Consider the following 21,222-nt stretch of genomic DNA (forward strand, 5'->3'; position numbering starts at 1 on the left):
GAAAGATCATGCCAATCAAAGGTTGTGAAGACTAATGATAAGAGCAATCAATTGGAATCAAAGAGTTACCTCCTAATTGTTAAGCTAGGTTTCACTATGAATAACAAACTAAGAGAATCACAATCAAAACCAATCGATAATTGCAATTCCTAAATCAATTGTTCGTGTCATTAGCAATTACAATGCAATCTAGCATAATTCTCAAGGCCTAATCGAATTACACACATGCAAACCTTCACTAATCACTTTAATCTCAACAACCAATCAACACCATTCCCAAATTAATCACAATTAATCAATGATACAAGTTTCACCCAATTCCTAGCAAACAACTACTCAAATATCATCATTTATCAACTAACAACAATGGAAATCAAGAATCGCCAATATATCAAGAACAATTACACTAATTAAGCATCAAACATCAAAATTAAACCAAACAAACATGAAATTAAACAAAACAATAAGGTGAGATAGAGGTAAGAATTCTCATTGATAATAGAAAAGATTTTCAACACAATTGTCACCCTTGTATCTTCAATCTCTCAATCACAATTGAAATCCTTCACTTTCTCTCTCTAAAACTACTCCTAATCTAGAGAGAGGAACTCCTAAACTAACCTAATCCTCCTTAGAGGAGAGAGAAACTATTCTAATCTATATAATTTCATGTATAAAGAATAATGAAGGTCGTACAATATATATACAAAAGGAGAAAATAAATTAAATCACAAGTAAAACCCAGAAACCCGCGCCCGTAGAGGAGAAAACCCCCAAACCCGCGCCCACGGGGATCCCGCAGCCTGCCCTCTCCAAGTTCCTAGTCGAAAATGGTTGCTAAGAGGCTGCAGCAGCCCCACGGTCGCGGCCAGCAGACCCCGCGCCAGCGGCAGATTTGCTGGACCAACTTCGGAAGGCTATAACTCATAATCTAGGAATTGTATGAAAACGTGCAACTTATCATTAGAAATCTCTTCAAGTCTAGTTTCCAACCTAACTTGAATCACCTCAATCTGATTTGTAAAACTCGAGATATAGCTGAAACAATGCACAAAGGTCCTTTTTGATACTTTGCAAGCCTTCGTTTTCCTTTGTTTCTAAATCAAATTCAATTTCGAAAAGTACATATTGATCCTAGTGGATGCTATTTTCAATTCCCATGCATATAGCCCGCGGCTGTGCTGCTGCTCTTCTAGGAGCTCGGGCTCGCTTCCTTGTCGCTCGGGATCGCCACCTCGGAACTTGAGTTTGCGGAGCTTGCTTGGATAGGCTTGACTTGCGTGCTTGGCTTCCCTAACTTGGCTCTGTTAAATTCCTTGAATGCACTTGAGCTCCCTCCTTAATTATTAAATCCGAAGGAACTCGACGTACCTACAAAACAAGACAAAGAAACGGAGAAGCGAGAGAAATAGCCGAGAAATGAATAAAATGATAAGAAAACCATTAAAAGCACGCATTTCTCTAAACTAGTATAAAAAAAGGAAAAATCGAGCATTATTCTCTAAAAACACGACATAAAAGACTAAAAACGAGCATAGAAATATAAAGAAAACATATCCTAAAGGTGCCATAAATGGCACGGATCAATGTCTATAGTTTTTTACAATGGTCCTCATTTTGAGACACCTCATCTCAAGACTTGGTTGTGAGATCAAGGGATCTCCCACTATTTTGCATCACTCGGCCGACCCCAAGCAAATGATCAGGTTGAAGCTTTCAAAAAGTTAATCTCAGTCAGCATAAAAAAGAGAACTGAAAGAGCTAGCAGCCTATGGGCGAATTAGTTACCTCACGTCCTTTGGCCCATCAAGACAACAGCAAAAGAGGTAACTAGAGAAACCCCATTTCTCATGGTATACAGCGTCGAGGCCGTCTTGCTCATGAACACTGTTTAGGGTAATTTTACCCCGCCACGTGGTCCAAGCAGAGGATGACACGTGTCAGCCTCAGGATGGCCCAAAGTGGACCAATCCTTGCTTGACACGTGTCACTGCAGAAATTAAGAGAAAAAGGCGGCCTTCAGGCCCAAATCCCGAGAAAGCCGCAAAGCGGCGCAGCCCACCAATGATTAGGGTTCAGTGACCTAATCCGGGGCGCAAATCCCAAAGACCCTATAAATAGGGAGATGTCCCTCTTTTTGAGGGCACGTTTTTACCATTTATTACACATTTCTACTCTTTGATAGAGACATCCTGAGCTTGGAATCCGAGCAGAACCCCACCTAAATTTCCGCACCTTTTTCTCCCTTCAAGTATCTAACTTGTGCGTCGGAGTTGGAGCACCACCAACTGGTGTCTCCGTTTGTTTTGCAGGTACAGCTCACTCCGGATCAGTCTTCGTGTTGTAACTCTCCCGAGGGACAAAACACCCAAAACATTTGGCGTCGTCTGTGGGGAGAGTACCTCGAAGATGGTTCAAGAGTCTGTACCACCCCCTAACCGTCTAGGCGAAGACCCATAAGTCTTTACAGACCATGAAGATGAAGATCCTTAAGTTGAAACCTTTACAGCCGAAGACGGCTCTCTCATAATCAAGTGCATCCGGCCCAGAGAGACTCTGGAGTGGGGTGCCTCCCAGGCGGGTGAAAGTAAACCCCTGGGCAGCCGGAAAGGGAAACCCATACGACAGCTGGATCAGCGCCTGTCACCCGAGACGAGCTCATGAGATTCATGACAAGTTTCAAGGGTGAAATTAAAGAGTTGATCACCCAGATCCGGGCTGGCCAAAGTAGAGGTCAGTCGACCAAGAAGACTCCTCAGGAAAAGAGGAAGTCAGTCAAAAATCGGCAACCCACTCCTCATCCAAATGAGAAGGCAGCCGGGACCATTGATTGGTCCAAAATTCTTTTTCCTAAGGGGAATAACAATAACTCCCGCCGGACTCAATAGCCGGTGAGAAGTAAGAAGTCATCTCTTGATGCCCGGGAGATCATCAACCGGAAGAGAAATCAGCAGCTGCTTGAGTCGGCTTCCACGTCGAACTTTCCTGACAGCTTTAACAATACCTCTGCCGGGAATGCATCTTCCTTGCATGAGAGTTAGAAAGGCGGTAATACCGTCCATTCTGGCCCTCATATGATTGGAGCTATACCGTATGTGCCTACTCAGGTCTACGACCAGTATCCCTCTCATTTCATGCAGCCGGCCCTCTTTGGAGGTCAGGCGGCATACCAAAATGTCCAACCACTGGACTGGCAGTTTCGTCTGCTTCGCCTAGGTGAACAACCTTCTGCGTTCACCCGTGAGATAACCGAGGCGGCACAGCCGTCCAAGGTTAAGAATGTGTTGGTTGGTACCTATGACGTTACCACCAATCCGAAAGACCATCTCATGGCTTATACCAACCTCATGTATCTGCAGGGGTTGGATGATGCCACTTGGTGTCGTTGCTTCCCAGCTACATTGAAGGGCATCGCCCAACAATGGTTTGGTAATCTGCCAGCCGGGTGCATTGACAGTTTTAGGAAGCTTGCCTTCCTATTTGCTTCCAACTTCTCAATGAACATCCCTGCTAAGAAAACAAGCTTGGACTTGAGCACCATTAAGCAGGAGGAGAGAGAAGGGTTGCGCTGTCAGGCGGTTCAATCTGATTAGAATTCAGGTTCAAGGACTGTCTGATGAGGTGGCTTTCACAGAATTTTTCAAAGGTTTGAGAGACGGGTCAACTTTTAAGTTCGACCTAGTCAGAAAAGGGGCTTTCACCTTACAGGCGGCCCTGAGGGAGGCGGAAAGCTACATTCAAGCTACCGACCTCTGCTCGCCTGGCAGCCAGTCGGACTCAAAGAGGTCCGATAAGCAGAAAGACAGCCGGCCTGCCCAGCCGGCCAACAAGAAAGAAGAGAGCAAGAAAAGAAAAGAAGTTTGGGCGGTTAGTGATTCTGACCAGCCGTCCTAGAAGAAGAAGACAGAGTTTAAACCGTACGTCCCCAAGTACAAGTTTAACAAGGACTGCAATTCCATCCTCATGGAAATTAAGGACCGGCTGTCCCTAGAGAAGCCGAATCCAATGAAAAGTTCCATTCAATCAAGGAACAAAAATAAATTTTGCCAATACCATGAGGAAGTTGGCCATGACACCAACGACTGCTTCAGCCTTCAAAGAGCGTTGGACCGTCTGGCTGACAAAGGGAATGCTGAATTCTTACAAAGATGGACAAGGATGATGATGAGCAGGCGTCTGCAAGCACCTCCTTCCCAGACGTCTTGATCACTGAGAAGGACATGGGCAGTGTCCGTCGTCCGCATGATGACCCGGTCGTCATTGAATGTAAGGTTGCCAACCAATTGGTTGGACGAATCCTTATTGACATCAGCAGCTCATCAGACATCATCAGCCTCCGGTGCCTGCAAAAGCTGAAATATAATGTCAGCAGCATGCATTTGGTCACCCACCCCTTGGTTGGTTTTGGGGGTGGGATGGTCTACCTAGCCGGAAGAATTGACTTGCCCATCCGGCTGGGAGAGAAAGGCCAGGGATGACATATTGTCGTCAGTTTCTTGGTCGTTGAGGAGTTAACCGCCTACAACATTATCCTTGGTCGGCCGACCCTCAACGTAGCCAAGGCAGTAATCATCCCGTCTCTCATGCTCATCAAGTATGAGAGGGATGACGGCACTGTTGATTCCCTAAATGGGGATCAGAAGACGGCCCGGGAGTGCTATCTCTCAGCCGTCAGAGACACTGTGGCCCCAGGCGGTCAGGAACCAATTGACCTTGACAATGTCAAGGATGTCGATCCAGCACCTGCCCCACCAGCAGCCGAAAAGAAAATAAAGGCACCTCTGCTGGTGGAGGTGAAGAAAGAGAAAAAATAGCAATCACTGACCGGTAAACGGTCAGATGAGCTCCGTCCCCAACCGGCTGGTGAAAGCATTGATCTCGTTCTGGATGATAGCCGTCCGAAACTTACTGTAAAGGTTGGGATGGTTGCTCATGCTACTTTGGGTGCAGACTTGCACCTTCTGCTGAAGGAATTCAAAGACATTTTTGCCTTTGAAGTGGAAGAGATGCCAGGCGTCAGCCCGGATCTCGCTAACCACAAGCTCGCCGTGGATCCTAAAAAGAAGCCCATCCAGCAAAAGAAAAGAAACCACGGTGATAAAAGAAGTCAAGCGGCAGCTCCCGAAGTCAAAAAGCTGCTAGACGCCAGGTTCATTCGGCCTTGTAACTTCCCCGACTGGGTGCCAATGTGGTTCTTGTTAAGAAACCGAATGGGACCTGGCGCATGTGTGTTGATTACACAGACCTCAACAAGGCGTGTCCAAAGGACAGTTACCCGCTTCCAAAGATCGACAGTCCGGTCGATTGTACAGCTGGTCACGCCTTGATGAGCTTTATGGATGCCTACTCCGGCTTTCATCAGATACCTCTGTGGAAAAAGGATTAAGAAAAGACAGCCTTCGTCACTGATCAGGGGTTATTCTGTTATACTGTGATGCCGTTTGGCTTGAAAAATGCGCCTGCCACTTTCCAACGGATGATTAATACGGTATTCATTAATCAAATTGGGAGGAATGTGGAGGCGTATATTGATGACATGATAGTCAAATCCAAGCTATAGACGGATCACCTTGCTGATCTCCAAGAAACATTCACCACCCTCAGGCGGCATAAGGTCATGTTAAATCCAAAGAAATGCGTCTTTGGTGTTGAGTCTGGGAAGTTTCTCAGATTCCTGATTGATCAAAGGGGGATAGAGGCTAAGTCACCCCGTTCTGTCAAGGAAGTGTAGAGACTCACCGGCTGTCTGGCCGCCTTGGGGAGGCTCCTCAGCCGGTCAGGCGACAAGTGCCTCTACTTCTTCCAAGCAATCAGGAAGAAGACCAGATTTGAATGGGGGGATGATGCTGAGGCGGCATTCCAGAGGTTGAAAGAGCATTTACATTCTCTACCTAGGTTGGTCAGTCCTTTACCTAGGGAGACGTTGTACATGTATTTAGCCGTCTCAGATCATGCCCTCAGTGTCGTTCTCCTTGCTGAGCGAGACGGCGTGCAGCTCCCGGTTTACTTCATTAGCCATGTTCTTAAAAATGCTGAACTCCGGTACCCCATGGTTGAAAATTTTGGCCTTGCTTTGTATATGGCTTTCAAAAAATTGAAGCCCTACTTTTTGGCACATCCGGTGGTGATTTACACCGACCAGCCACTCAAGCGGCCAATGTCTACCTTGGACTCATCCGGGAGAATGTTGAAATGGGCTCTTGAAATGCAAAGTCTTGAAATCTCTTACGAACCGAGAAAGGCAGTGAAAGGTCAGGCATTTGGCAACTTCATTGTTGAAATAACCCGTCCGGTGGCTCCGGATAATCTTGATCAGGTTTGGAAAGTTTATGTAGACGGGAGCTCTACAAAGAACGGATGTGGTGCAGGCGTAATCTACGAGTCTACTGAAGGGGACAGATTTGAGTATGCACTACGCTTCAAATTTCAAGCCTCTAACAATGAGGCGGAATATGAAGCCCTGCTAGCCGGCATTCGCATGTGTAAGGCGGCAGGGGCCATGAAAATTGACGCCTACTCTGATTCTCAATTGGTTGTTAGCCAGTATGAGGGAAGCTACGAGGCTACTCATCCGGATATGATCAAATATCTTCAGGCAGTCAAAGAAGAGACCAAGGCACTTGAGGAATTCTGGCTGAGTCAAGTGCCTAGGTCGGAAAACAATCAGGCAGATGCATTGTCAAAACTGGCGTCTTCCGCCTGCCATGATACGCCTCGGTCAGTCTTTTGGGAAGTTCTTGAAAAGAGAAGCATCTATGAGGATCCCATTGGAATTCTGGACCGAAGCTCTACCTGGATGGATGGCATCCGGGCCTATCTCTCAGACGGTACACTTCCTGATTCGCCACAGGAAGCAGCCGTCCTGAAAAAGAGAGCTGCAAGCTTCGAGTTGAAAAATGGAGAGCTCTTCAAGGCGGGGTTTCTAAAGCCTTTGTTGAAGTGCGTCACCCCAGAAAAGGGGAAGGAAGTTCTCGAAGACTTGCACTCGGGATTCTGCGCCTCCCACTTAGGCGGCAAGTCTCTAGCCGTCAGAGCCAGACGACATTATTTTTGGCCCACTCTTGAGGCAGACGCCAAGGAGCTGGTAAAGAAATGTGACTAGTGCCAAAAATTCGGCAAACTCATTCACCGTCCGGCTACTGATCTGACGGCCATCCACAGCCCAATCCCATTTGCAAAATGGGGCATGGACATTCTGGGTCCTTACCCGCCTGCTCCAGGTGGAAAGTGCTACATCTTGGTGGCTGTGGATTATTTCACCAAGTGGGTAGAAGCTGAGGCGGTTAAAAACATCAAAACCTCAGACGTGATTTCTTTCATCTGGAAAAACATTATCACCCGGTATGGGGTACCTATGTCTATGGTTTTTGATAATGGTCCTCAGTTTGAGACGCCTCAGCTAAAAACTTGGTTGAGAGATTAGGGGATCTCAAGCTATTTTGAATCTGTTGGCCGGCCCCAAGCAAACGGCCAAGTTGAAGCCTTCAATAAACTCATCTCAGACGGCATTAAGAAGAAAATAGAAATAGCCGGTGGCTTATAGGCAGAAGAGTTAATCCATGTCTTATGGGCCATCCGGACAACAGCAAAGGGGGCAACCGGTGAAACCCCATTTCTCATGGTTTACGGTGTTGAAGCCGTCTTGCCCATTGAGAATTACGAGCCGACTCTCAGAGTCATGCTATATGATGAAGAGGCAAACTGGGAAGTAATGCGCCTGGCATTGGATTCACTCCGGAACGCAGGGGCAATGCCGCCTTGCGTCATGAGATTTACCGTCTGAGAATGACTGGAGCCTACAACAAAAGAGTACACAAGCGTCCCTTGAAAGTTGACGACTTAGTGTTACGAAAAATGGAGGCAACCGGTAGGGCCAACGAGCTCGGGAAGCTAACTCCAAATTGGGAAGGCCCCTACCGGATCTATGAAGAAGTAAGGGATGGTACCTACCGCCTGGAAACTCCAGACGGCAGGCGCCTGCCTAGAACTTGGAATGTAGACAATCTGAAAAAGTACTACTTCTGAGAATGTAATTTTTTTGTAAACAGTGAGTCAGTTAATGAAGATTCAAACTTTGTTTGCAAAATTGATTTGTTGCTTGATTATCCATTCGGGTAATACCAAGAAGGATTCTTCATTTACCTAACTAAGTTTGATACTTAGTAAAGGTTACATTTGTTTGACCGCCTAGGTAATACTCAGACGGATTTTTCATTTACCTAACTAAGTTTGATACTTGGTATGATTAAATAATTGCATGTCCGTCTGGGTAATACCCAGACAGACTCGTTTGTTTAAACAACTAAGTTTGACACTTGGTGTAAATCGGCCAATTCTCCGATTAAAAACTAAGCACAAAAACGCTTAGTGGCTATACAACCGGTCCTAAACAAGACCAGAGGCTGAAATGGCCGGATGGTTCCTAATTTATAAAATCGCCTGTCCTAGCATTGACAAAGGCGTCCGCGACACCCCTCCGGGTGCAATCGTCACAGAGAACAGACTATTTGTCGGTTCTACGTACCCATGCAGACGGCAAAAATTGAACGACCGAATTGGTCAACTCATAGCCGTCTGACCAGAATGATCTATGATGAACAATCAAGTTACCAAATACTGGATGCCCTAGGGCATCAATCGGTCTCTGGCTGAAGTTCTCATAGGTTATTTATTACAAAATTGCACTCTCTATCCCAATTAGGGCAAAAGAGTTGTTCAATGGCTATGAAATCTCTACCAGGACGGACAAAACACCGCCTGGGTAGTACCTGGAACGCTTGTTGGTGAACGGCTGTGCACTTGGTTTGGGGCAATCACTATTGTGATTGATTGACTTACAAAACGTATCATGCTCTTTGCAGCATCAGACGTTTCCAAGTCAATCAACCAACTCCACTTGAAACCAATCACACAGCCGTCCAGGGGTAAGGACAGCCGGACTATTGATTAGTTAGGCAAAAAATCGCCGCATGCTTTTGATAAGTTAGGCAAAAATGAAAAATTAAAATTTGCAAGAATTAAAATTCAGACGCAAAATGATCAAAACCGACTCAGTCGGTGCATTTCATAAAAGTCCACCCAACCAAACGGTTGTAGTGGATTAAATGTTAACCGGACCTCGTCCGGGAGAAAGAGAAATTGTTAATTAACCCGGCTCCTTAGCCGGTAAATACAAATATACTCGACACGCAGGCCTGAAAAACAAGTTTTGGCATACTGTCGCTGAATAAATAAAAGAAAAGATAAAAAAGAGAGATTGGCATACTGCCGCTGAAAGGTCACTTCTTGCCTGCAGACGGTGCCTCCTGGTCCTCCTCCTCATCATCTGAGGGTATCTCATGTGCTTCACCCGGACCAGGTAGCTAAGGCGCGGGGGGCTCATTATTGGCGTTAACCCAGGCGTCAAAGGACTCAAGCTCTGGATCACCCTTCTCTCTCAGGTACACCACGTTCTCGGCATACCTTTGAGCCAGTGCCCAGATGCTGTAATCCGTGTCTGGGTACAAGGCAGCCTAGGCGATCTTCATTCGGGCATCATTGTCAGCGTCACTTTCAGCAACTAGACGGTTTTGCTCCGCCTCCAGGGTTGCTGTAAAGTTCTTCTGAGCCTGAGCAACCTCCTTCTCTAGCCTCTCAACCTTGGTCTTCAGTTTGGTGTTCTCTTTAGAAACACCCTGAAGTTTGCCAAGGTCCGTCTGGGCCTTCTTGAGCGCCTCATTAGCCTTTTCGGCGCTCTCATCCGCCTTCTTCCGGCCCTCCTCTGCCTTCTTCTAGGCCGTCTCAGCATCACCCGCCCGCTGTTTGGCCGTCTCCAGATCCGCCTCCAGCTGCTGGATTCTAGACGCCTGTGTCATAATGATTGCTTAAGTTTCAAGTTCATTTACGATAGTCGAGTGTAAAGCAATATTGTCAGCGTCTAAGGCGGACTTCTTGGCCCTTTTTACCTCTTTCCATTTGTGGGAATAAGGACGTTTGAGCCCGTCCACCCGCAGCATGGCCTGCAAAAAAGCAAGCGGTATAAGTATTGCAGGCGGGATAAAACACTTGGAAAAAATAAATTGACAAGTTTCTTACCTCAGCCAGAAAGGATACAATGTGTTCCAGATTGAACGTCTCTATCCCAGGGATGTTGTCTTTATCCCTCTTCCGGACGGCGTCAAGCATGGCCTTGGCATGCTTCTGGACGTCTGGCCAGCGGGGAGATTGATCTGCACCACAATCAATACGTGATGAGTGCGAAACTAAGGCAGCACCTATTTGTTGCCGACCGTCTGAAGATGACGTCTGTTGAGAGTGGGATTTCACTCGCAAAGGCCACCCCAGCTCAAGCGGGGATTCAAAAGGGTTCTTACCTTCAGAGCCGACCAAGCGGGAACCGCTTGCAGGCATGGTGAACCCCGCGGCTGCTGAGAAGGGATTGACGAGATCAAGGCACAGGCTGCCGCCTACCTTCTCGTTTCGCCCCGCTATCCGCATCTGCTGATGCCCGGCTGAGGCGCCAGGAGTTGACGCGGAGGTGGATTTTTTAATTTTGTTGAGAACGGCGGGGGTCTCTTCCCTAGCCTGTTTGAGTTGTTTCTTTAACGTTTTTCCAACCTCTCCTCCCTGCGGAAATAACCAAGTCAAAGTTAGCATCCGGGAGAAATAATTTTTAAGATTGATTTATGAAAGGGACAGGCGTTTATTACCTTGGCCTTGACCTCAGCCGTAGCTTTTTCCGCAAGTTGCTTGCGGATGAGTGTAGAGGACCGCTTGGGAGTCTTCTCCGTCTGCAACATATTTAATGCTTCTTCTGCAAAAAGAGAAATTGATCAATATCATAAATCAATTCTGGTAGAAAGATACTATAGAAGGATATAAACTCAGGCGCATACGTTTGGTAAACATGTGCCCTAGCCCGCAGGCGGCTAGGAAGCACTCGTCCCTGAACTAGGCGCTCTTGGGGATCCAGTTCTTGAGGACTTTTATTGTTTCCCCGGTTGACAAGGTCGCGTCTGTGAGGCCAAAAAATTCTGCCTCAATGATTTTGTCAAAATCTTCCTCTGGGATCCGGGGAAGAGCGCACTTCCGGCCCATCAAGTCGGGCTTCTTATTGTATAGACGGTATTCATAATTCTCCCGTCTGGTTGGAGCTGACATCAGGTATAACCTGTGTTTCCAGCCGTCGAATTTTGAGACCTTGTCCAAGGTCATCATGTATTGGGGATGCGTGGTTAGAGTATACCACGCCCTCCAGCCGCCTGGGCTTCTGCTAAGATAATGCATGCTAGCAAAAGCCTCCCAGCCGGGGTTAAGCCCCTGGAACTCGCAGGCGGCAACATACCCCAGAATGTTTGTCCAAGAGTTGGGGGTAAGTTGCCAGACTCCGAGGCCGTAGCCTCTTAAAATTGCCTTCACCGCCTGGTGAAGGGGGAAGCGAAGGCCAGCCTTGAACGCCGCCTCATAACAGTCGAAATAGCTATTGGCGTTCTCTTGATCGCCCTCCCAGGCGATGGTGCCATTCTCAGGCGGCACCCGGATCCTATACCCGTCTCCTAGCGGGTGCATTTGAGTAAAATTCTTTAAGTTTTCTTCCATTTGGATCCGGTCCTTGGAGGAGACGTGGATATTAAAGGGATCGTCCTTCTCGTTCCATTTTTTCCTTTCCTCCTCCTCGCTATCCTGAAGCGGGGGTAAATCATCACTGCTCTCAGAGGTAGAGGCGGAGCTGTGGCTCTCCGTCTCTTCCTCATTTTGGGTCAAGGGGGCAGAGACGGCCTCGTCGCCGCCTTGGTCACACTCTTCCAAAAAAGAGTCAGCGGGGGTTGAAGGGGCGCGCGGAGAGGATCTCTCTAGAGCCGTCTAGTCTCCCTGACCAGACGTTTCTCCCTCAGGCGTTTGGCCGCCTGAGCCTTCGCTCTTGTAATTTGGATCAATCGCCGTCTGCATTATCCGAGCCATTGTGTCCTGCACAGACACGTAACTGGTCAGAATCCAAGGCAAAGGGTGGTCCCAACACCCCGAGACGGCGCTCTCAGTCCCAGACTCAGCCGTCCTTGGTGACCGGCTGGACTCTAACCTAGGTTGTGTAGTGTGTGTTGGTGATGCATCCATTTATTACAAGAAATATGTACAAACGGTGAAAAAAAGAAAAAGAGCTGAGAGAGGCAGAGACGGTACCTTTTGATGTAATATCTGGAACTAGGCGGGTCCGGCTGGGTCGATGGAAAACGAGCTTTCTTGCTTGCACCTGACTCAAACGGATGACTTCTGCTCTCTCAAAGTTCTCTAGAAAATTTTTTGTAAACGTACAAGATTATGAGGGTAAAGCGGCTATATATAGAGGGTAAATACGGGGGAATTTCCGTAATTTACTCGGAAGGTGAACGATTACTCTTTAATGGTAAAATTACCGCTAATCGGAGCGTGACACATGTCACAGATGCCACGTGGCGTGCCACGTCACATCTGTGAGGGGCAAATGTTTAGAGTAATTTTACCCCGCCACGTGGTCCAAGCAGAGGATGACACGTGTCAGCCTCAGGATGGCCCAAAGTGGACCAATCCCTGCTTGACACATGTCACTCCTGAAATTAAGGGAAAAAGGCGGCCTTGAGGCCCAAATCCCGAGAAAGCCGCAAAGCGGCGTAGCCCACCAATGATTAGGGTTCAGTGACCTAATCAGGGGTGCAAATCCCAAAGACCCTATAAATAGGGAGATGTCCCTCTTTTTGAGGGCACGTTTTTACCATTTATTACACATTTCTACTCTTTGATAGAGACATCCTGAGCTTGGAATCCGAGCAGAACCCCACCTAAATTTCTGCACCTTTTTCTCCCTTCAAGTTTCTAACTTGTGCGTCGGAGGCGGAGCACCACCCAACTGGTGTCTCCATTGTTTTGCAGGTACAGCTCACTCCGGATCAGTCTTTGTGTTGTAACTCTCCCGAGGGACAAAAACACCCAAAACAAACACTATAAGCCAACTCTTTGAATCATGCTATATGATGAAGAGGCAAATTGGGAGGCCATACGGATAGCATTGGACTCGCTTCTTGAGTGCAGAGGCAAAGCCGCCTTGCATCATGAGATCTACCGTCTGAGAATGACTAGAGCTTCCAACAAAAGAGTACGCAACCGGCCCTTTAAGGTTAGGGACTTTGTGTTACGGATAATGGAGGCAATTGGTATGGAGAATGAACAAGGGAAGCTAACCCCTAATTGGGAAGGGCCCTATTGAATCTGTGAAGAAGTAAGAGGTGGAACCTACCATTTGAAAACACCAGACGGTAGGCAGCCAGCAAGAACTTGGAATGTAGATAACTTGAAAAAGTACTACTTCTGAAATTTTGTAAATTTTGAACGAAAAGCTCAATCAATGAAAAGTTACTTTTTATTTTCAATCTTGTTTGTCTGTTGCTTTATAAAGGTACCGCCTACACAATGTGAAGACGGCCTGCATTCACTGTACTAATATAAGCTGAGTTAAGAAAACTCAGCGGCCCCTCGTTCTAAAAATGAGTTAATGAGGCCAATGGCCAGATATAATCTTAAAACAATATACCGTCTGCTCCAACATGAGTATGACCGTATGCTCCAAGATGAGTACGACAACCGACGGCGCCCATTTGGGTAAATTCGTCGAAGAGAGAATCTCCCATTTGGGTGGTACATTGCTTTATAAACCAGAAAACAAACGGCCTACCGACTATTTGGATTAAGATAACGCTCGCATCTGTTTGATTTAATCTAATTTGAAACATAAAAAGCTTGAGTTTCTTAACTGTTATAATATAGGCGGGAAGCGGCTACTATTTCATTTAGAGGCTTTAATACTCATGTGTTACCGCCTGTTATTACCCTGGGGCAATGCAGGCGGACAGATTCTATTTATCGACTATAAATTAAGTTCAAAGACTTAATAGCTTAGAGTCGCTATAAGCAATTCATTGAAGGCCTATAGCCGGATATTTCAAGCACTTACCCGTCTGCTCAAGATGGCCAAATGTCCACTTGGTTTGGGGCAATCACCATAGTGATTGATTAACTTAGAAACCAATCATACTCTTTTAAGTTTCAATAATTTCTAAGTCAATCAATCCACCTTGTAAACCAAGCGAACATCCGACCAGAGGCAAGACATCCAGTTGATGAGTGCAATTTTTGGCACTCATTTGATGAGTATTTAGATTATTTTTACCTTATTTTCATAGCCTTCCTTCTTAATAAATGCTTAATTTCATGCATTTTCTCTTTATTTCCCTTTTCTCTCTTGTTTTGTGTCTTTTTGGTTTTTCTTGTGTTTTCTCCTTTATTTCTCTTCTTTTCATGGTTTAGGTATTGTACGAGGTTCGGGTCTTGATATTGATGGTTTTCTACGTTGGAAGATGCTTTTGGAGTAAGCTCTTAGCATTGGGAAAGCTCCATATGCAAGGAAGTGGGTGCTCCAAGTTTAGCTCTTGCGCTCTCTAGTCGTGCCCTCATGAAAGGTGGTGTTTGAACCCACCAAAGAGTCTATTTGAATCTGACATGTTTAGTGTTGATCATCATCATACCTCGTGCACTCGAAGACCCTAATTGCAAATGCACGAAGCAGCAAGAAGACGGAAGAAACCCAGAAAAGAGCGGGCGCGCATGCCTCGTGTGCAGGCGCTCCTCCATGTTTTTCGCCTTCGCTCAATTCCTTTTCCACGCCTCTTATAAATACCTTTCTTAACCCGATTTTTTAGAGAAGTTTATATAGACATTGTTTTGATGATATTTTTCACTTAGTTGAGAGCTTCTCTCTCTAAATTTAGGCTTGGTTTTAGGAGTAGATTTTAGAGAGAGAAAGTGAGGAATTTCATTGGGGATTTGAGAGATTAAAGATTCAAGGTGACAATTGTACTGAAGATCTCCATAATCAGTCAATGAGGATTTCTAACTCTATCTCATTTTATTGCTTTCTTTGATTTCATGTTTGATTTTGATGTTTGATTCTTGATTAGTGTAATTGTTCTTGATATATTATATTGATTCTTGATTTCTTTAGTTGATTGTTGATAGATGATGATTCTTGAGTAGTTGTTTGGCTAGGAATTAGGTGAAACTTGTATGATTGATTGATTATGATTAATTTGGGAATTGTGTTGATTGATTGTTGAGATTAAAGTGATTAATGGAAGTTTGCATATATGTAATTTGATTAGGCCTTGAAAATTATGTTAGATTGCATTGTAATTGCTAATGACACGACCAATTTTTAGGAATTTCAATTATCGATTGGTTTGGATTGCGATTCTCTTAGTTTGTTGTTGTAGAGACATCTAGCTTAACGATTAGGAGATAACTCTTTGATTCCAATTGATTGCTCTTATCATTAGTCTTCACAACCATTGATTGGCATGTTCTTCCCAAGTTGTTGCAATTGTCTTGATTACTTGTTGATCCCCATTCCTAGTGTTTATTTGTTTGGTTGTTTGTTTGTTAGTTGTTAGTGTTCCCTCTTTATCTTTAGCTTCGACCTAGCTTAGGCGCATAATTGAGAGCGCTTGAACATTACCGTTCCTTTGGATTCAACCCTTTACTTACCTTTATACTTGTATTTAGGTTTGTTAAGTGTTTATAAATTTAGTTTGTCTTAGGGAGGATTAGTCAACGACCTAGTTATCTCCCTCGTCACCGGTATTGCATACAATTTCATAGTATATGGGCAATTTAATAATTGCGCTTAAATTTATGCATATCAAACAAAACTGAAAGCTTTAAAAAATTTTAAGGAAAAAACGAAAACAATATGATAAAAACTTTTTATATGACCGGATGATTCATTAATAAATTGTAAAAGTTAATCGGTACAACCGACAGAAAATGTTGATTTACCCGACCCTTGGTCAGTAAAAATACAAGTTTACACGGCACGTAGGTCGAAAGTAATTGCAAATGGCCATTCGGCCACAGAAAAACATGAAAATCTTAAGTATTGGGAGTGGGGTTTTCAGTATTGGCAGTTGCATCCTCCTTGTTACCCTTAGGTGGTTGTTAATCAGTTTCCTTATCCTCCTGATCATCGTCATCCCCAGAGGTCGAGTCCTCTGTGGAGGAGGACACCTTAGTGGAGACGAACACCTAAGCATTGGCTGCCTCTTTTTCCTCAGCCTTCTTCAGAAGCTGGGCGTTGAACTCGTCATTGGCTTCATCAAACTTGGTCTTCCAAGTTTTGAAGTCAGAAATTAGATGGACTGCCTCCTAGGTCATTCGCATGTTAGCGTTGTAATCCTCCATCATTTGTTTGACTAGGGCCTCCTTCTCCTCCTCAACCCAGGACTTGTATTTTTCCCTTAGATGGGTCTCCTAGTTCTGCAGCCGACCCTTGAGTTTATCCACCTGCCCCTACAGTCGGCCTGCCTTCTTTTCAGCCTCCTTGTCTGCCTCCTCGAGGGACTCGAGCTTGGCCTTGAGGCCCTTGACCTCCGCCTCAAGCTCGGTTATCCACCTCCTTGCCCCATCCAAATCCTGCTTGACCTGTAGAATCAATTGTCAGAAGCTCATTTTGAGCATTCTCAAAATTTGCAGTATCTAATGAGGAGTTGGCCTAAGCTTTTGCAACCTTTATCTCTTTGAACTTCTGGTAAAACGACCTTTTGATCGTTTATGCGTAGCATAGCCTACATTTGGCCAAAATAGGAACAGTTAGTACCAAATGTCCACACACATTATGCAAGACATAAAAATTATAAATTTTTTACAAGTATTATACCTCGCTAAGAAGCGCCTCAATGGCACTGAGGTTGAGGGAGCCGACCCCCCTGACGAATGCTTTTTCTTCAAGATCAAGCGCTCTCTGCATGTTCTTGGCCAACTGTTGGACATCCGGCCTCGGAGGAGGGACATCTGCACATTCAACATTTTGTAAGTAGATGTTGTATATTTGGCCGAATGATCTGTCTTCGGAGGTGCTTAACGACTGTTGATTGAACTTTATCCTATAAGGATAGGGTAAAGGTTCAAAAGCAGTTATACCTTCCGTCTTCTACTCAAGGGGAGCTTTGCTCCCACCTCTTTCTGGGGCGACAACAGTGTGGAGTGGCTTGCCACTCTTCGATACCCCTTATGCATCCGGCCTTGTGTGGATCCTACCATTTGTAGCGTGGGAGTCGTCTCCGGCCTTCTTCCCATGCTTGTGAGCAATGTATTTTCTAGCCTTGCTAGACACATACCTCTAGACTTCTTTTAAAGCCTGGGGTCCGGCTGAGTAGAAGGGGAAGCTTTGGATGAGCCGCCCTGCTCCAGACAAGCATGCTAAAAAGCAGGCGCGTTAAGCACTTCAATTCAATTCTAAGTTGTAAAATCTTTTACCTTAGGAGTTATGTCCTCTTCAGACTCCTCATTCAACTATTTTCCCAAAACAGACGAACGGTAGTGCACTACTAAGATAGCAGCCAAATTCTTTGTGGCTGAGAGCTTTTCCATAGCTTTGTCTACACAAGGAAACAAGTGTTAGAAACCAACAAAAAAATCAAGACTCAACAAGAAATAAATAAACAATCGCCCAACTACTTCTCGACCTATCAGTGCTAAGACCGTAAGTGGCCAAATATAACTCGTCTGATAGCCACTCATGATGGGGAATATAACTTTGGGGGGTGACCTCCTTCTCCCCCGTTCTCTTATTGGTTTGAACGGCCACAGTAAAAAGGCCTCGATCCAATATTTATTCCTTTGCCTTCCTGGGGACAGGCGGCAAAGCCTCCTTAACAGCTAGGAGGGGAGGGTTCTTGTTTCACCTATTATATCTTTTATTTTTCAGACGGTCGGGGGAAGAGATTATGTAAAACTTCCTCCTCCAGTCCTTCCATTTGGACTCTTTCCCGACAGTCATCATAAAGCTCTTGTAACTAGTTAAGGTGAACCATCCAGACCCGCTTGATTTTGGTGTCCGGCTGAGGTAGTGCATATGGGTGAACGCCTCAAAGCTTGGCTCTACCTCAAGCATCTCGCAGGCGGCAACATACCCTAAGTTATTTACCCAAGAGTTTGAGACAATTTTCCAGACACCCAACTAGTATCCATCTAAAATCCTCTCCACGGCCGAATGGAGAGGGAATTTGAGACCTGCTTGGATGGTTGCCATATAGCAGCTAAAACGTTCGTCATGGTAGATGGACCCTTCTAGCCACACTACCGTATCAATAGTGTCCGGGACACTGAGAAGAAAGCCATGTCCCATGACATGGTCAGAGATAAACTGCCCAGGTTTATCTTTCATTGCCGTCCATCTACCTTAGTTGGGGAACATGCTGATAGTAGGTAGCAAACTCCAGTCGGCACGAAGTAGACGACTCAGTACAGCCTTCGCCCCTATCAATTGACAAGGACTCCCTTGCGACATTTAGCATAGAGTGCGCCTCCTCCGAATCTATGGAGACGCTATTAGAATTGGACAACTTAGAGTCATCGTCGGAGCTCTCGGACTCCGAGTCTGAGCCGGGGGCCTGGTGGCTAGGGTCAACAATGTCCTCCTCCTTCTCCTCATCCGAAGTCAGATCAATCGGTTAGGAGACTATTCTTTGCATTTTCATCCCCAGACTCCTCCAAAATCGAAGAGCCTGGGGTACTAGGAGGACTGGGCCAGGTGGTTAGAAATCTCATCCACAGGCGCTCTAATGGAGACCTCTGAATAGACGGTAGAACTCTTCGAATGGTACCAGGAACCATCCGTTCTATACATCCCACTTGTCTGCTTTGTTCTAGCAATGGTGTCCGAATTCGGAGAAGTTTGCAAAAGGGAGTCCAAGAATGAGAATTTGGCACTCCAAGTTCTAAATTCAACCGTCCCCGGTGACCGGATGATCGCTAACCTAGGCCATGCCGCAAGTGTTTAGGAAACCATTTTTCCAAAAAGAAGACAAAAATAAAATAAAAGGAAAAATAGACAGTTACCTTACGAGTGAAGGTATGAGAGCTGCTTGATTGGAAGATTTGGGATGTCTGCTTACAGACGGACTAGGTGCCGAGCGTCGGATGCTTTCATAGATGGGGGCAAAAGTTCTCAAAGTCAAATATTCAAAGATGCTCTTTCTAAGATTCATGTAAACGTGTGAACACAAAAGAGGGGTCAACCTCTATTTATAGAAAGGGTGAAAATTTTAAGGTAAAAACCCTAAGTTTTACCCATGGTAAACAATAATTAGCCGGACTAGTGCCTAGCTGACACTTGGCGTCACGTGGCATGCCACCTCATCCCTGTGAGGGCAAATCATTAGGGTATTTCTACCCCGCCACATGGCCCATTGAGAGTGCGACACGTGTCACATGAGAAGGTCCCCAAATGGATCTTCCAGGGGCCGACACATGTCAAGTAAATATGCCCTCAGGAATTGGCGCCCTTCAAGGCCCAATTCCCAAGGTATCCGCAAAGCGGCGCAGCCCTAAATCCTAGGTCATCAAACCCTATGATATGGTGCCCATTTCTAGGACCCTATAAATAGGAGATTCCCCCCATTTATTGGGGGACCTTACAATTATTACATCATTTTACTATTCTTGAAGACAGTGAAAATACCAGATCTCGGAATCCAAGAAGATATATACTTTTCGCACGTTTTTTACTTCGAACCCGTACTAACTTAACCTTTGGAGGCGGACCTCCGAACATCCGAAGTTTCGTTGTTTTGCAAGTACAGGCGGCTTGGATCCGGTCTGTGAGCTGTAACTCTCCCAAGGGACACAAAAAACCCCAAATAAACACCACCTTTAGTGATGTTTGCAGAAGGCTTTTCGTGTTACGAAACTTAATTAAAAGAAGAGAAGTCCAAAACCTCATTCTTTCAAAACTCCTATGAATTTTACTCCTACTTACTCAAAGGGGAGTACATTACAAAATAAAATAGGTGGTTCCTTTCAAAATAAGTCTTCCTCTGCTAGTTCTAAGTTTGATAAGGGGAAAGAAAAGGCCGTGATCTAACGTAGTGAAATTGCTACTAGGAGAAAGTGTTTCAAATGTCATGGTAGAGGACATATAGCTTCCGAGTGTCCAAGCAAGAACGTGTTGACTGCCTCACAATGTGCAATATTTGACGAAGAAGGAAAATTCTATAATTTTGTTACACAAGAGGAAAATGAAGAGTTTGATCATAAGTATAATGAGAATATACCTTCGGAGAGTTAAATGAATATGATGGTGGCTCAAAAGATTTTGTTTAGTGAACCTGAAATCGATGAAAGGCAACGGAACAACTTGTTCACAAATCGATGTTATTTCTTCCGAAACCGTAAGTAAGTTGAAACTTACTACTAGAGATCATGATGAGCCTTACAAGTTGAATTGGTTGAATGATGACACGGGAATTAGAGTGAAGAAGCAAGCTTTGGTGACCTATTCCATTCGCGGCTTTGAAGACGAGAGATGGTGCGATATACTACCAATGGATGAATGTCATTTGTTGCTTGGAAGTTCATGGCAATTTGATCATAATTCGAAGCATAAAGGTAGATCTAATGTGTATATTATATTGTAACTACTAGAGATGGTAGAAAAGGTAGATTATTGCTTTTACCTCCTAAAGTTGCTAAGAAAGAAAAAGAGAAAAACAACAATCATGTAACTTGTAATGAATTTGAGAAAATGGCGAAACTTTATGTGGAGCATGTAACAATGGTGTCACTAGTCTAATTTGCTTCTTTCTCTCTCTAAGATTGTAAATAATTTGGTAAAGTGAAGTTGCCTAGTCACCATTGACATGGAATCCAAGTGAGCAATTAATTGTTACAAAATTTATTATACCGCTTTGTTTTTCCCTCTCGTTTTCCCAATTTTTCCCTTTCCCCGTCAATTACATCTTAAGCACATTTCCCATGTATCACAATTATGCATTTATACTTCCTCCTCTTTTGATAATGATTTATGAGTGACTGTGTGTGTGTGTGTTTTTTTTTGCTACTCTTGTGAGTAAAGCGTAGCAAATCTATTAGGCAAAAAAAAAAAAAATCATCCCCAAAATCCAATTAGTCCCTTCACCAAAATTTTAAATAGGGGTGAAAGTTTGGTTTGTGGTTTGGATTATAGCCAAAACCGAATCCAATCCAAATTAATTCGGTTTCAGAAATCTCAATTCGAATCCAAACCAAATTAAGATTTGATTCAATCCAATCCAAACCGAATTAATTCGGTTTTTTCAAATTAGAATCCAACCCAAACCGAAATTTGTTCCCTTCTTTTGCAACATTCAAACCCGAAACTCGAACTTCACCCTGAAAATTTCT

This window comes from Chenopodium quinoa, unplaced genomic scaffold (genome assembly GCF_001683475.1).
Source record: "Chenopodium quinoa cultivar QQ74 unplaced genomic scaffold, ASM168347v1, whole genome shotgun sequence".
NCBI classification, from domain to species: domain Eukaryota; kingdom Viridiplantae; phylum Streptophyta; class Magnoliopsida; order Caryophyllales; family Amaranthaceae; genus Chenopodium; species Chenopodium quinoa.